This window comes from Lepidochelys kempii, chromosome 1 (assembly GCF_965140285.1).
Source record: "Lepidochelys kempii isolate rLepKem1 chromosome 1, rLepKem1.hap1, whole genome shotgun sequence".
Taxonomy (NCBI): domain Eukaryota; kingdom Metazoa; phylum Chordata; order Testudines; family Cheloniidae; genus Lepidochelys; species Lepidochelys kempii.
Genome location: NC_136380.1, coordinates 324,391,671 through 324,409,460, shown reverse-complemented (window position 1 = coordinate 324,409,460; position 17,790 = coordinate 324,391,671). Strand labels below are relative to the sequence as shown.

The 17,790-nt window shown below is 41.9% G+C and overlaps 1 protein-coding gene across 1 annotated transcript in view; it reads left to right on the top strand.

Moving 5' to 3' along the window:
- SLC2A13 (solute carrier family 2 member 13) overlaps positions 1-17,790 on the top strand; it is a 317,348-nt gene that overhangs the window by 41,676 nt on the left and 257,882 nt on the right. The window lies entirely within an intron of this gene.

Below are 17,790 nucleotides of genomic sequence, written 5' to 3'. Positions count from 1 at the left end.
AGTGCAGGGTCCTGCACTTAGGACGGAAGAACCCAATGCACAGCTACAGACTAGGGACCGAATGGCTAGGCAGCAGTTCTGCGGAAAAGGACCTAGGGGTGACAGTGGACGAGAAGCTGGATATGAGTCAGCAGTGTGCCCTTGTTGCCAAGAAGGCCAATGGCATTTTGGGATGTATAAGTAGGGGCATAGTGAGCAGATCGAGGGACGTGATCGTCCCCCTCTATTCGACATTGGTGAGGCCTCATCTGGAGTACTGTGTCCAGTTTTGGGCCCCACTCCACAAGAAGGATGTGGATAAACTGGAGAGAGTCCAGCGAAGGGCAACAAAAATGATTAGGGGACTGGAACACATGAGTTATGAGGAGAGGCTGAGGGAGCTGGGATTGTTTAGCCTGCAGAAGAGAAGAATGAGGGGGGATTTGATAGCTGCTTTCAACTACCTGAAAGGGGGTTCCAAAGAGGATGGCTCTAGACTGTTCTCAATGGTAGCAGATGACAGAACGAGGAGTAATGGTCTCAAGTTGCAGTGGGGGAGGTTTAGATTGGATATTAGGAAAAACTTTTTCACTAAGAGGGTGGTGAAACACTGGAATGCGTTACCTAGGGAGGTGGTAGAATCTCCTTCCTTAGAGGTTTTTAAGGTCAGGCTTGACAAAGCCCTGGCTGGGATGATTTAACTGGGAATTGGTCCTGCTTTGAGCAGGGGGTTGGACTAGATGACCTTCTGGGGTCCCTTCCAACCCTGATATTCTATGATTCAGATGTGTTCCTGCAGTATTGAAGCAAACTGAGTACTTGCCAGAGCTTCCATCCCTGCATCAGGCTCGCCACTGCTGGGATTGGCTAGACTGCTCAGGAGTCAAAAAGAGGTCCTGGCTTGCCATGCCACTGGATCTCCCTCTCCCCTGTCCTCAATCTTCATCCTCCTCTTCCTTGTCTAGCACCTCATCCTCATGGTTCATTCCAGTGACACCAGCCTTCCAAAAGTATCCACGAGGCTCTTGATGGTAGAGGTGGAGTCGCTGCTGAGGATGGCATGCAGCTCCTTGTAGAAGCGGTATGTCTGCGACTCCACACCAGAGTGACTATTTGCCTCCCTTGCCTTCTGGACACCTGCCTCAGCTCCTTGATTTTTATGTGGCACTGCTGTGTCCCTATCACAGCCCTTCCCTCCATTCCCTGAGCAATCTGACTATAGAAGTCAAAGTTCCTACGGCTGGAGCAGAGCTGTGACTGCACAGCCTCCTCTCCCCAGAGACCCAGGAAATCCACCATCTCCATGTACTCCAGGCAGGAGCACATTTGCTGTGTGGAGTCAGTTGCTATATGAGGTCTGCACACTGAGCAAACAGGAAGAGCGATTTCAAAATTTCCCTGGGGTTTAAAAAGGGGTGAGGTGCATACCGGTGTACCTGGCTGCAGGACAGCGGAGTTTGAAATGGTAACCAGAGTGGTCATGGTGGGCATTATGGGGCACCTCCTAGAGGCTACTTAGGTCAACGTAAGTAATGCAGTGTCTATGCTGCCGCTGCGTCACTCTAACTGTGTTGCCCTAAGTGACGCCTATTGCCAAGGTGATTTAATTAGATCGGCGTAGCAGGTGAGTAAAAGCGGTGGGAGGAGCACTGCACTGTGTATACTTCCATAGCTAGAAGAAAAGGAGGACTTGTGGCACCTTAGAGACGAACCAATTTATTTGAGCATAAGCTTTCGTAAGCTACAGCTCACTTCATCGGATGCATCCGATGAAGTGAAATGTAGCTCACGAAAGCTTATGCTCAAATAAATTGGTTCGTCTCTAAGGTGCCACAAGTCCTCCTTTTCTTTTTGCAAATACAGACTACGGCTGCTACTCTGAAACCTCCATAGCTAGGTGAATGTCAGCTGCCTTACGTCAACTTAACTTTGTAGTGTAAACAAGGCCTTAATTTATGGGGAAAATAAATTTAACTTTCCAGATCATATGCCCTTTCATGTATTACATTTGCTGGGCATCCTTTGTTTGCTAATATGTCTGAAAAAGAAGACTGCGTTCTTGCTGTTCTTGTTCTGCCCCTTGCTCTTTCATGAGATCACAGCCTCATTTGCTCCTTTTGTGAACTCTGTGTGCGCACTCTTTTTTCCCTCTGCACTTTGTAGGAATATTACCTGGTAAAGCTGAAGAGCTGCTGGCTTCAGTTCTGGGAATGTGTAAGTATTTCTTACTGTCATGTTGTGTGAACTTTCTTTCTACAGCTCCCTAGGCTCTGGCCCATTCTCTAGCCAGTCTTACCTTCTGGCTTCTTAGCCAAATTTGAGTTTTCCAATTCCCTCACCACCTGGCATCACAAACAAAATTAGGAATTGCCCTGCTTCATATAATTCCCATACTCCTCTGTCGCCACAACAACATAAACCAGTCAAGATTCCTTGCCGAGCCAAACTCCAGTATTTTTCTTGCAATCATAAGAACGGCCATACTGGGTCAGGCCAAAGGTCCATCTAGCCCAGTATCCTGTCTTCTGACAATGGCCAATGCCAGGTGCCCCAGAGGAATGAATAGAACAGGTAATCATCAAGTGATCCATTTCCTGTCACCCATTCCCAACTTCTGGCAAACCGAGGCTAGGGACCCCATCCTGGCTAATAGCCATTGATGGACTTATCCTCCATGAATTTATCTAGTTCTTTTTTGAACCCTGTTATAGTCTTGGCCTTCACAACATCCTCTGGCAAGGAGTTCCACAGGTTGACTGTACATTGTGTGGAGAAATACTTACTTTTGTTTGTTTTTAAACCTGCTGCCTATTAATTTTATTTGGTGGCCCCTAGTTCTTGTGTTATGAGAAGAAGTAAATAACACTTTCTCCACACCAGTCTGTAAAATCATGACCTCTGTCATATCCCCCTTTAGTTGTCTCTTTTCCAAGCTGAAAAGTCCCAGTCTTATTAATCTCTACTCAGACGGCAGACATTCCCTACTCACTCCTAATCATTTTTGTCGCCCTTTTCTGAACCTTTTCCAATTCCAATATATCTTTTTTGAGATGGGCGACCACATCTGCATGCAGTATTCAAGATGTGGGTGTGTCATGGCTTTATATAGAAACAATATGATATTTTTGGTCTTATCTATCCCTTTCTTAATGAGTCCCAACTTTGTGTTCTCTTTTTTGACTGCCGCTGCACACTGAGTGGATGTTTTCAGAGAACTATTCACAAGGACTCCAAGATCTCTCTCTTAAGTGATAACAGCTAATCTAGACACCAACATTTTATATGAATACTTGGGATTGTTTTCCAATGTGCATTACTTTGCATTTATCAACATTGAATGTCATCTGCCATTTTGTTGCCCAGTCACCCAGTTTTGAGAGAGCATTTTTGTAGCTCTTGGCAGTCTGCCTGGTGCTTAATTATCTTGAGTAGTCTTGTATCATCTGCAGATTTTGCCAACTCACTGTTTACCCCTTTTTCCAGATCTTTTATGAATCTACCCTCCTCCAGACTCTGAGCTCTCTGTTCATGAGGGCAGCAGGGAAAGAAGTTTTTTGAGCACATTTGCTACAGTAGAGAGATTTTTTTGTTTAATATTGTGTCTTTAATTCATAGTTTGAATGGGTTATTTCTTGTGACCTAAGGTTAATTGTGTATGGGGTTGTCTGATCAAGACAGCAAGTAAATCTTAGCATGGCTTATGTATAGTGTGAGTCAAAAACACTAATACAGAGTCTCCAAATAGCACTATTACAAATAGACCCATGAGTCTTTAACTGGCTGTATAGATAGGGGAAATTTCTTGTTAGCTGTGATGCAGTTCCTTTTAGAAGTTATACATATCATAGGGCCCTATGAAATCCGTTCTATTATTGCGGATTTTGAATTTTCTGATTTTTTTTTCAATTTAAGTCAGAATTATTTGATACATTGACAATAATTAAGCAGCTTTACCATAAATGCATAGAAATGTTCAGAATTGGATTGCAGTGAAAAACTGATTTAAAAAAAACCCCCACAACCCCTTACTTTATATCTGCAGGATGTTTTGTTTAAATTGTATCTCGTAAAAGTAACATTTTTCAATCACTTTTTTTTAAAGTAGCAGTCGGTAATATCATAGAATCATAGAATATCAGGGTTGGAAGGGACCCCTGAAGGTCATCTAGACCAACCCCCTGCTCGAAGCAGGACCAATTCCCAGTTAAATCATCCCAGCCAGGGCTTTGTCAAGCCTGACCTTAAAAACCTCTAAGGAAGGAGATTCTACCACCTCCCTAGGTAACGCTGGACTCTCTCCAATTTATCCACATCCTTCTTGTAGTGTGGGGCCCAAAACTGGACACAGTACTCCAATGACCAAACTGACGTTGCTGAAGGGTAGTACAAGGAGTCCACAGAAGTAAGAGCCTCTTGGTGTTAATTTAACAGAATTCATAGTTGAATAATTAAAAATACATGCACTAAACATAAAGTAACTTATCCTTGCAGCAGTTAGTGTTGCCATTTTAAATTAAACTCAGTACTTTCAAGCTTCCTGTATTTTGAGGGAATGCTTAAATTAATTTCAAATTTGATTAAACAATTTGAAACTCTCAAGTCAACAGTTTATTGCTGAGTAACGTTACAAATTGGCAAAAATAATTGCATTTAAGTTTGTCATCTGTGCAGACTTCTGCAGTGTGGTTATGGTTAGTCTTTTAATGTTTTCCTCAGAAAGTGATTCCGTCTTGCCTATAAGTAGATTTTGATATTTACTGAAACTTCTCTCTGTCTAGAGAGCTGGCAGGGAAGAAGATGTAAGGTAGGGCAACCTCTGCTACTTTTAGGTACTCTTCCCTTCATAACCTTCCAGTAAGCGCAAAATTCAGTGGATCTGGGATGGGCTCATTCAGAGTACTGTGCAGAAACACCAGCCATTGTTCACACAGTTCTGGTAGGGGAAAGGGGAGAGGCGGTATCTTGTTGTATTGATCAGTATTTTGCTACATTGCTGGAGTCTGCCTGGGATCAAACACATGGATCAGCTGATGCATGCCTGTTTGTTGGATAGACATTCCAGTGTTTGGAGAATTTTGAGAAAAACAAGCTGATAGGCTTCATGCAGATTCTCCAGTATATTTCTTTTTCTTGCTTATGGAGAAGTCATCCAATACTGTTTCTTCACCAAACCCACAGGTTTTGGCTGTTCCAGAAATCAAGTAAGACCCTAGGTCTTCCATAATATTGAAAGCTGAGACAGGTGTAGGGCAGTGGGTACCCTTAAAGAGGGTTAAGGCTGTTTATCAGTTTGGGGCAAGCTTCAGATATGAAAATGATTGTAAGTATCAGCAAATCTGATTTCTCCTGACTGCTAAATGATGTCAAAAGGTTTGTCACAGTCTGTGCTGACAACTTTTTCAAAAAAGTCCTGGTAGAGATCAATCAAAACTGATTAACAAGCATTTAATAGAATATCTCCAAAATCCCACTGTGGTGCTTTTTTTTTCTTTCGGTTAAAGCTATTTAAAAGGATTACAGCATTTTAAACGTTTTTTAAAAATTATTTGTACTTTAAATGATATAAGTTGTTTGTCTTTTCTAAGTACATAACCTTTTCCTAAAGGCCAATGCACACATTATTATAAAAAAGTGTCATCTTAAGGATTTGTCATTATACTAAAAGAAAAAAATGTACCTATGACCATATTTAGCACACTGCAGTCTTGGATATCTGTTGTCTTGTCGATCATCACAGAAGTCTTTTTCCTATGGATTTTGGTCAGCACTGCCACTGCTTCTGATAAACACGTGGCAGGTGAATCTGCTCAAGTGTCACTTTATTTTCAGGCAGTGCCCCTACCCCCGCACTGTTTTAAGAGAAAAGGTTGAAGCTTCTTCATTTTTTCCACCAGGGTATCAGCCTCAGCACAGATGACAAAAATCCTCAACAAACTCCCATCTGGCATCTGCAGATTTCATACTATCTGCAGTTGTTCTCTGTAGCAAGTGAGATCCTCAATGATTCTCATCATATTTGGCATAATTCTTGAGATGGCTTTTTGACATTAGATGATCGTTGGAGCTATCTTTTCAGGTCCAGTCTATTGTATGTTGACAGCATTTGCAGAACATCATATCGTCTAATTCATAGAAGTCATTAGGGAACTTGACTAGCTCTTAACTTTGGTGTCAGGGTGTCATTTCTTAACTTTTTGGACAAGTATTTTCTACTTGTAGAATGCCTTTTAGACATGTTTAAATCATGTACTGAACTATGCAGGGTGGGGGTGGGGAAGGAACTGCACTAGTATTAGCAGGCTATGTCTCTAAACAATGGTCACTTAATCTACGGTGGTGGTGAGGGGCAAAAATAACAGTACAACCTCACTATAACACCCTTCGCAATAGCGAATCTTGGAGTACAGTGAACCCTGTCACTCAGTCCCACCTCGAGTGGGCGGGGGCACAGAGAGCTCCTCCAGCCCCAGGGCCACGGCAGGGAGACCTCTTTATTTTATTTATTTATTTATTTTTTTACAGTTCTGGATTCAGTGTTTGGTGTGTTGATTCCACGATTCTGTCCATGTTCTTGTTTACATGGCTCTCATAGGGCCCTAATATCAATAGTGTGGTTTTTTGTTTTGTTCACTTGCCTTAGTTGGTCTGAACCTTTTTTAGATGCAGACCTTTGCCTATAAGATATGACCCTGCTTCCCTTCCCCCACTCCTAGATTGTGTATACAATAGGTGGAAATCACTAGTGGGCTGGATGAGAAGGTGTGAAGAAGTAGGGCTAATTAGGTCATCATTACCCAGCAAAACTCAGTTGTTCTATACGGTCCACCAGATACCTGCTTCTAAAATTTGCTACTGCCTCTGGGTCTCTGAATATGCAATTTTTCAAATTGAATTAGTAGGATGAGACAGCGTGGAACATATAATCTGGAGAATATAAAAGTTTCCAGGATTGATGATTCCAGAGAATGGTCAGTGACAGGTACAGCACCCACAAGACCAAAGTGCAAGTCTCTACCATTGAAGTTAAAGGACCAGCTCCACTAACCATCGTTAGTAGCAGGCTCTTACACCCCCTGTTTGGGCCAGCCACTAGAGGGTGAGATGATCTCACTCACTTAGCTAGTGTGTTGCAACTGTGTTTGAGTCCCCCCCTAACTGTAGTCACTACAAGTATCACTGCTGTCTTCCTTCACTTCCTGCTTTTATGCTAGGGAAATACAAAAGTCTCACTCTATCCAATTCTTTGTAACTCATCCAGGTTGGACTATGTAGAGTTATTGTGCATTGTGGTTGTTATCTTACACAGCAGGGCTTTCCCAATGCCAGTGGCTTGTACCACATAGTCCTTTACCTGGTCTATTCCAGTATGTTGCTGCTAGGGTTGCCAGGCATCTGGTTTTCGACCGGAATGCCCACTGACTGGGCCATTAAGAATCTGGTTGGCAGCACAGTGGGGCTAAAGCAGGCTCCCTGCCTGCCCTGGCTCTGAACAGCTCCCGGAAGCAGCCAGTATTTCCGTGCGGACCCTAGGCACAGGGGTGATCAGGGAAGCTCCGCGTGCTGCCCCAGCCTCGAGCACTGGTTTCGCAGCTCCCATTGGTCATGAGAGTGGCACCTGCGAGCACAGGCAGCATGCACTGCTCTTGGCCGCACCTCTGCCTAAGGGCTTGACATACTGGCTTCTTCCGGGAGCAGCACGGAGCCAGGGCAGGCAGGGAGCCTGCCTTAGCTCCACTGCACCGTCAACTGGGAGCCGCCTGAGGTAAGTGCTGCCCGGCCGGAGCCCACTCTCCAAACCCCCTCCTGCGCCGCTATCCCCTGCTCCAGAACCACCTCACACACCCAAACTCCCTCCTGGAGCCTGCACCCCACTCCAGAGCCATGAGCTCCCCAAACCCCTCATTCCTGGGCCAACCCCAGAGCCCACACCCCTAGCCTTGTGCTCACTCCCGCACTCCAAACCTCTTGGCCCCAGCCAAGAGTCCCCTCCTGCACCCCAAACCTCTCATCCCCAGTTCATCCCAGAGCCTGCATCCCTAGTCGGAACCCTCACTCCCTCCTGCACCCCAACCCCCTGCCCCAGCATAGTGAAAGTGAGTGAGGGTGGGGGAGAGCGTGCAAGTGAGGGAGTGGGGCTGGAGTGAGTGGGGACAGGGCCTCCGAAGGGGCGGGCAGGGTCGGAGTGGGACGCAGGGCAAGGGTGTGCTGTTTTGTGCAGTTAGAAAGTTGGCAACCCTAGTTGCTGCACAGATGGGAAAGTGCTGCTGTCTCTTGGCACAGCTGCTATGAAACAGTGTTAACTTTTCTCTGTTGCTGGTCTGCTCATCTACACTATAAATCAGTGGCTATCAGCCTTTCCAGACTATTGTACCCCTTTCAGGAGTCTGATTTGTCTTGTGTACCTCCAAGTTTCACCTCACTTAAAAACTACTTGCTTACAAAATCAGACCTAGCATTACACAAGTGTCACCGCATGCTATTACTGAAAAATTATTTACATTCTTGTTACCATAGCCTTATGAACTAAATTAATCGGAATATAAACATCGTACTTGCATTTCAGTGTGTAGTATATTGAGCAGTATAAACAAGTAATTGTATGAAATTTTAGTCTGTACTGACTTTGCTAGTGCTTTTTATGTAGCCTGTTGTAAAACTAGGCAAATATCTAGATGGGTTGATGTACCCCCTGGAAGACCTCTGTATACCCACAGGGTTGAGAACCACTGCTATAAATCACCCCTGTCATGAAGTGATTTTTCAAGGACAAAACTTGAAAATTGTTCCAGGTAAACATGATGGTGCTGGTCAGGTGCTGGCCTATAAGAATGGGACATAACTGGGCACTGAAAGAATAGTTGCTACTAACTGAAGTGGTTGGTAGAAGCAATTTCTTTGTATCTTCTTGTATTTTTTGTGTAGGGGTGGTGTACACATGCATGTGTTCATAGGACATCTGTTAGGAAAAAAATTCAACCCTGGTTTATGCATTAAGAGACAGTATTCAGGAACATAACTCACTTCTTGAGAGAGTCTTCCGAAGTTTCAAAATGCTGTAGATAAATATTTCATAAAAACCAGGACTAAAGAGGGCATACTGCAGAGGTTTCATTTTTTTTAAATTGGTGTAATATTTAAGGTGCTAGTTTGAGGTTGTTACCTCCTGTTGTCCACAGCCTCAACATAAATGGTGAATTATTAGCTGTCCTAGTGAGGATTTTAATCTTAGAGCTGCAAGGCACAGGTTTGTTGAGTATACTAATTTGAATAATGATCAAATGTGCAGCTTCCTTGAATCTTCCCTATTAGCATGTCTAATGATGCACTATAATCTTCTCTGATGTTGACACTGTCATTGCTAATAACACTTCAGTTTTCTGTAACAGCACAAAAAGAATCCTTTCTAGAATATTAATAAACTTGATTAATTTTTTTGCATCTTAATCCTCATATAATAGAAAGTTGTCACTAATGCATTAGTATGGAAATAGCTGTAAAATGCAGTTGTGAAATAGATTGAGGTAACATTAGTGGAGTGGGCGGAGAAATACTGGAAGGCTGGTGGGTCTCTGATTGAAATACACTTCACAGTTATTGTCAAAAATTAGATTGTCACATTTTCTTCTCTGGAACCATTTAAACAGCTTCTCCCTCAGATGCACAGTAAAAGAAGTATGGGATCAGTGTGAAATTTGTTACTCCTTTTAATATGCTAACTAATTTGTGGACTTGTTAAAGGTCTTGTGTGATACACCTCTGATGAAATATGAGTACATTTTTTTTTTTTTTGAAATTTTCCAGCTGGCAACAGTGACTCATTTAAAGCCTGTGTGCAGAGAGCTGTGTCCTTTTTATCAGAAATAAACTATAAACTCTAGGGCATAATTCATGGGAGTAAATTTGAAAGAAAATACTTGATGAAAGTGTCTTTTGGTCTGTAGATTGTGCTGTTCTGGGATCACGGGCGTAGGCAGAAAAACTCTGTGCCTCAAGCCTTGTGTTTTATTCTAACTTCAGGTTGCATGTCTGATAAATTTCTTACATCTTGAGTATTAGACTTCATGTAAAGTGACTGGAAGAGCACATTATTCTGGTGTTCATGTCTAGCTTGGGAAATGTAATGAGGTTTTTTTTTCTTAATTTTTTTTTCCCTTTGGAATTTGCTGTTAAATTGAAAGGCTGAAATCAAAATCAACAAATTTGTTACACTTTTTCATGCCACGAGAACATCTGTTAAGTTGTGCAATTTTCTTTATTGAAAAATTAAAGCATTTAATTCCTGATTTTGTTTCACTATATACTTTTTCATCAAATTGCCTCTGCAAACCCTCTGTGTGCTTTGCTTATGAGACAGAATATTTGCTAGCAGCAAAAACCATGAAGGGCCTCGCTATGTTGGGATTTAGCACATTGTGTAAATTGGGTATACTAAGTGTTTATTTTTAGGGCTGTCAAACAATTTAAAAAATAATTGGGATTAATGGCAGTTTTAATTGCATTGTTAAACAATAGAAAACCATTTGTTTAAATATTTTTGGATTTTTTTTACATTGATTTCAATTACAACACAATACAGAGTGTACAGTGCTCACTTTAGATTATTTTTTATTACAAATATTTACACTGTAAAAAAGTCTTTTTCAATTCACAAGTACGGTAGCGCAATCTCTTTATCGTGAAAGTGATCATTACAAATATAGGGTTTTGTCTTGCACAACTGCACTCAAAAATAAAACAATGTAAAACTTCAGAACCTACAAGTCCACTCAGTTCTACTTCTTGTCCAGCCAGTCACTTAGACAAACAGGTTTGTTTACATTTACGGGAGATAATGCTGCTCTCTTCTTATTTACCGTGTCACCTGAAAGTGAGCACAGGCGTTCGCATGGCACTGTTGTAGCTGGCTTTGCAAGGTATTTACATGTCAGATATGCTAAACATTCATAAGCCCCTTCATGCTTCGGCCACCATTCCAGAAGATGTGCTTCCACGCTGATGACGTGTTCTGCTCGATAACGATCCAAAGCAGTGGATCAGCTGAGTCAGATGCCACCAACAGAAGGTTGATTTTCTTTTTGCATGGTTTGGGTTCTATAGTTTTCAAATTGGAGTGTTAGTCTTTGAAGACTTCTGACAGCATGTTCCACACCTCATCCCAATCAGATTTTGGAAGGCACTTCAGATTCGTAAACCTTGGGTCGAGTGCTATAGCTATCTTCAGAAATCTCATATTGGGGTTTTTTTTTGGTGTTTTGTCAAATCTGCAATAAGTGTTTTTAAATCGAACAACATATGCTGGGTTGTCGTCAGAGACTGCCATAACACGACATATGTGGCAGAATGCAAGTAAAACCATGGAGCAAAAGACATACAATTCTTTTCCAAGGAGTTCAGTCATGAATTTAAATATTTTTTATTTTTTATTTTTTTAACTAGCATCAGCATGGAAGCATGTCCTCTAGACTAGTGGCTGAAGCATGAAGTGGCATACGGATGTTTAGTATATCTGGCACGTAAATACCTTGCAGCACTGGCCACAGAAGTGCCAGGCAAACACCTGTTCTCACTTTCAGGTAACATTGTAAAGAAGCAGCCAGCATTATGTCCTGTAAATGTAAACAAATTTGTTTGTTTTAGCGATTGAACAAGAAGTAGGACTGAGTGGACTTGTAGGCTCTAAAGTTTTACATTGTTTTGGTTCTGAGTGCAGATATGTAACAAAAAAAATCTAAATGTGTAAGTTGCACTTTCACAATAAAGCAATTGCACTACAGTACTTGTATGAGGTGAATTGAAAAATACTTTTTTGTTTCTTTTTTACAGTGCAAATAACTATATTATTTCTAATTACAAAGTGAGCTCTCTATTTTGTATTCTGTGTTGTAATTGAAATCAATATATTTCAAAATGTAGAAAAAAATCCAAAAATATTTATAAGACATTTCAATTGGTATTCTATTATTGTTTACCAGTGTGATTAAAACTGCGATTAATCCTGATTAATTTTTAAAATCAGGTTAATTTGTTTTGAGTTAATTGCTTGATAACTGCAATTAATTGACAGCACTATTTTCATTATAAACTCAATTGTATAGTACTTAGTGTAGATTTTGAATTCATAGTCTCAAGTGAAGCTCTGAAAACTTAATGTTACTAAGTGTTTTGGTGAAAATTGACCTTTTGGTGTCTGTGTGACTGTCTCTACATATGTATGGCCCATGTTTATGTATTATAGTGACTGCTTAATGCTGCAGTAGTGCTCTTCTTACTTAGTCTTAAGTCTGCTGTGAAGACTTGAGTGTAGATAATTCAAGTTGGGCCAACTTTTCTCAGTTTAGGCTAACTCGAGGGAGAGCAGCCGCCCTGTGAAGAATATTTGAGCAGCCCAAAGTGATTCGATTAGTATCTGATGAGTTAGTCTTAAACACAAATTAGCACATCTTCCTTGACTGGTCTGTCAACCTGAGTTAAACACACCACGACAACTGAGTTAAGGGTTTTTATTTATGAATGGGATTGATAGCTTGATAGATGATGGCCAGAAAGGACCACTAGATCATCTGGTCTGACCTCCTGTATATTACAGACCATAGAATCATAGAATATCAGGGTTGGAAGGGACCTCAGGAGGTCATCTAGTCCAACCTCCTGCTCAAAGCAGGACCAATTCCCAATTAAATCATCCCAGCCAGGGTTTTGTCAAGCCTGACCTTAAAAACTTCTAAGGAAGGAGATTCTACCACCTCCCTAGGTAACGCATTCCAGTGTTTCACCACCCTCCTAGTGAAGAACTTTTTCCTAATATCCAACCTAAACCTCCCCCACTGCAACTTGAGACCATTACTCCTTGTCCTGTCCTCTTCTACCACTGAGAATAGTCTAGAACCATCCTCTCTGGAACCACCTCTCAGGTAGTTGAAAGCAGCTATCAAATCCTCTCTCATTCTTCTCTTCTGCAGACTAAACAATCCCAGTTCCCTCAGTCTCTCCTCATAAGTCATGTTCCAGACCCCTAATCATTTTTGTTGCCCTCCACTGGACTCTCTCCAATTTTTCCACATCCTTCTTGTAGTGTGGGGCCCAAAACTGGACACAGTACTCCAGATGAGGCCTCACCAATGTCAAATAGAGGGGAACGATCACGTCCTTCGATCTGCTCGTTATGCCCCTACTTATACATCCCAAAATGCCATTGGCCTTCTTGGCAACAAGGGCACACTGCTGACTCCTATCCAGCTTCTCGTCCACTGTCACCCTTAGGTCCTTTTCCTCAGAACTGCTGCCTAGCCATTCGGTCCCTAGTCTGTAGCTGTGCATTGGGTTCTTCCGTCCTAAGTGCAGGACCGTGCACTTATCCTTATTGAACCTCATCAGATTTCTTTTGGCCCAATCCTCCACTTTGTCTAGGTCCCTCTGTATCCTATCCCTGCCCTCCAGTGTATCTACCACTCCTCCCAGTTTAGTATCATCCGCAAATTTGCTGAGAGTGCAATCCACACCATCCTTCAGATCATTTATGAAGATATTTAACAAAACCGGCCCAAGGACCAACCCCTAGGGCACTCCACTTGACACCGGCTTCCAACTAGATATGGAGCCATTGATCACTACCCGTTGAGCCCGACAATCTAGCCAACTTTCTATCCACCTTATAGTCCATTCATCCAGCCCGTACTTCTTTAACTTGCTGACAAGAATACTGTGGGAGACCGTGTCAAAAGCTTTGCTAAAGTCAAGAAACAATACATCCACTGCTTTCCCTTCATCCACAGAACCAGTAATCTCATCATAGAAGGCGATTAGATTAGTCAGGCATGACCTTCCCTTGGTGAATCCATGCTGACTGTTCCTGATCACTTTCCTCTCATGCAAGTGCTTCAGGATTGATTCCTTGAGGACCTGCTCCATGATTTTTCCGGGGACTGAGGTGAGGCTGATTGGCCTGTAATTCCCAGGATCCTCCTTCTTCCCTTTGTTAAAGATTGGCACTACATTAGCCTTTTTCCAGTCATCTGGGACTTCCTCCGTACGCCACGAGTTTTCAAAGATAATGGCCAATGGCTCTGCAATCACAGCCGCCAATTCCTTTAGCACTCTCGGATGCAACTCGTCCGGCCCCATGGATTTGTGCACATCCAGCTTTTCTAAATAGTCCCTAACCACCTCTTTCTCCACAGAGGGCTGGCCATCTACTCCCCATGTTGTGATGCCCAGCGCAGCAGTCTGGGAGCTGACCTTGTTTGTGAAGACAGAGGCAAAAAAAGCATTGAGCACATTAGCTTTTTCCACATCCTCTGTCACTAGGTTGCCTCCCTCATTCAGTAAGAGGCCCACAAAATACCATTAGTATTTTGCCCAGTTGCCGCTGTAATGAGCTGGTAACTTGTCTGACTAAAACATGCAGAACATAGTAATCCCGCTGAAAGTGTGCCATTAATTTATAGAACAGATTTTTTCACTGAGCTGTACGTACTGCCCATCCTTTCCCCCTGCTCCCCGAGCGGCTACTATTAACTTAGAACCCAGTAATAAACATGACAAGTCCATTACGCTTGGATAGTCTCCCATTTTGCTGTAACAGGTCCTCCAAAATGGAAGAGAGATTCTTGAGAAATGAGAGGGCAGTTTGTATAAAATATTGTTCAAGGAACTGAAGAGTTTTGTGAATGTTGTTCACAGTTGAGGTAATTTCTGTCCAGAAGGCAATATTTTACAGCTATTGCTAGAAATGTCTGTTTATTCATCCTTTGTTTTTAGGAGCTTAAAGCAGTGAGAATACTTTCACCACTCTTTACCTGGCTTTTCTGAAACCTATGGAGTCATCTATTGCTTGATAGTTTAGAAAATAATAGCACCACTAAATTTGAATTTAGAAATTTAAAATAAGAAAAATGAATTAAATAGTTTGTGTATCATTATTACTTTTTTGGTTTTCCCTTTTAATTTCCTGGATAACAGGAAAATTGGGAGTGGTAATATTTGTTATACTCCTAATGCCATACACATTGATAGTCGATCACAGCATCTCTCTTCCCTCATTTGGCTTGCTGAAAAACAAATGGGATTCATATGTTCAGATAAAAATAATCTTTATAGTCCTTGCAAACACTAATTCTTATGAATACCCAGGGTTGAGAGTTCAATCCTTGAGGGGGCCATTTAGGGATCTGGGGCACCAATAAGGGACGGTATTTGGTCCTGCTGTGAAGGCAGGGGACTGGACTCAATGACCTTTTAAGGTCCCTTCCAGTTCTGAGAGATAGGTAATCTCCATATTAAATTAAATAGTAGCAGAAAATCATATTGAGAAAGTGATGTAGTAACATGTGGGAAATTATCCTTAGTGTTAGCAGTACAATGAGTAATTTTTCAGCAGTATGAGGGAATAACTATATGCGTGGTAGTTCTGAGCTACTATCTCTACAAGCACTAGTTTGTCTTTTCCATGACAGCAGCAGAACTTGAGTTATCAGGGCTGAGTGACGCTTTCTCCACACTTCCTGTGCATGGAAATTTCTCATACCTGTCCCTCTATGTAGGATCTGTGGAGGAGCAGGGCTGTATGGAACTGGGGTGCCCAACACTGTGGATATATATTAAAACAATTTTAACTTTAGAGTCAGGATGAGATTCCCCACCAGCACCCACTTTGCATGGGGATGGAGGAACTTATTTTTCTTGAAACACACATTCTTCTGGACAGCAGTAAAATCTAATCTACCCCCTACTTGTTTGATTGTGACGATTCTGCTGTGTTAATCGGTAAAGCATCCCTTAGCAAGAGCTCAACTTTTATCCTACTGTGTAAACTATTACTGACTTTATCCACACTTATTGGTCTAATGCATGGACTGCAGTCTCCAGGCCACCATATATATTGTGAAGAAGCCCCTCCTTCCAGAGAGCTTGAGGTGCCTTTCCCGTGTTGCCAACTCTTATGATCTTATCCTGAGTCTCACAGTATTTGATGTTTTTTTCTTAAAGCCCCTGCTCCTGGAGTCATGTGATTTACATGAAAATCTTATCTATCGTTTTTAAAAAAAAATCAATGCTAAATTTATAGCCCTCATGATTGTAGAGAAAAGCTTGAAATCATGAAGTGAGTGTACCCTAAAGGCTCAGGTAGCATAAGTCAAGTGAACCCCCCCACCCAATGTAGTAATTTAAAAAGAAAGTCTAATTTCTGAGACAATCGTGTGTGTGAGAGAAATATGGAGAGATGATTTTTCAATGCTTGGGCTTGCCAATACTGTCCTTCCTTGGGGCTGAGCCCTAGCAGCGTGCTTGGGAGTCTCAAGGGTATACATAGGTGAAAAAGAATACAAGTTGAAAGTCCTCTGATTTCATTAACTTTTTCACAGGATTTTAAGACTCTGGCACAGTCCCCTGGTTGAAGGTCAAGGAAAAAAGTCTTTCATTAATGGTTCCAGCTCCCTGCATTCTAATACACTGAATTTTAATATAATTGAAAAATTAGAGAATTAACTGGCAGAGCAAAGCGAGGCCTTATGCTCAATTTGATGGCAATTCTTTGTTTGTGTCTGGATGTAATGCAATAACTTCTGAAGATGGCATCCAATCAGTTCCACACTTTAAGGGATTGTTATAGGCATTAATGGGTAGAACCTTACTGATTTTAGTAAAAATTGGAAAACAGTAAGGGGAAATGGGGGACATGAAACACTTGGTGGCAGATCTATCAGCTTCAACCATGTCTATAAATACCTATTGATCAAATAGCTGGTTGATGGCAGCCCACAACACCCCTCCCCCAATCCCAGCTCTGCCCAGCATCCCAATACAGTTAAGTGTTGATGCTCTGAATGACTTATCTCCCAGAAAGGGGGAAAAATTGGGAGCACAGAGAAGTCTTGACATGAGGGGGTAGCTAAGACTATTGCAGGGAGTCCCTGAAACAGCAGGTGATGGAAGGGTATCACACAAGAAGCGTGTGTGTTTGGGTGGTGGGAATAAGGAGCCCTTGATGTGTTCAATTAGCTCAGCCTACAAAAGGAACAAAGTGTACAAGATTCTAGTTATGTATGGGTGTTTTTGTGTTGCCTGATGATCCTATGTTTTCATTTTTTACTCATGGGGGCATTCTGCACCAAAAAAATTAAATTCTGTGCACAATATTTTAAAATTCTGCAAATTTTATTTGTCAAAATAACACTACATAATCATGCCAGTTTCAATTATTTTGGTAATTTATTCCAAAATACCTGTCTGCAAGTATGTCTGTAACAATACAGATTTCAGAGTAGCAGCCGTGTTAGTCTGTATTCGCAAAAAGAAAAGGAGTACTTGTGGATCTTATGCTCAAATTGGTTAGTCTCTAAGATCCACAAGTACTCCTTTTCTTCTTGTAACAATACAGACACACACAAAAATTCCCCCAGGAGTAGAGAGTTAAACAAACCCCTATGACAGCCCAGTTCCTATTTCTCTGTCCCCTTCCTAAGCCCAGCTGAGGGGCCAGACACCCACAATCTTATGGAGGGTGAAGGTGCTTGAGCCTAAAGTAGGACATGTGTTTGCAGTGGTGCTCAGTCCCACCACAAAATACCCGTGATAGCCATGTGTGTACACAGCCTGAAGAGTGGTCTTGTCATGGATTTTCAGGAAATCTGAAGTGGTGTGTGTTCAGTCCATTGTCCAGCCTGTTGTCAAAATTTTAAGAACTTTTGCTGAAGTGTATTGCATGAAAACCAACATACAAGGTCAGAAAGCATGACTTGTGGCTTGGCTGCTTGACTGATTAAAAATTAGGTTCTCTTTTCTTGTCATGATTGAGGGTGTCTGTATAGAACT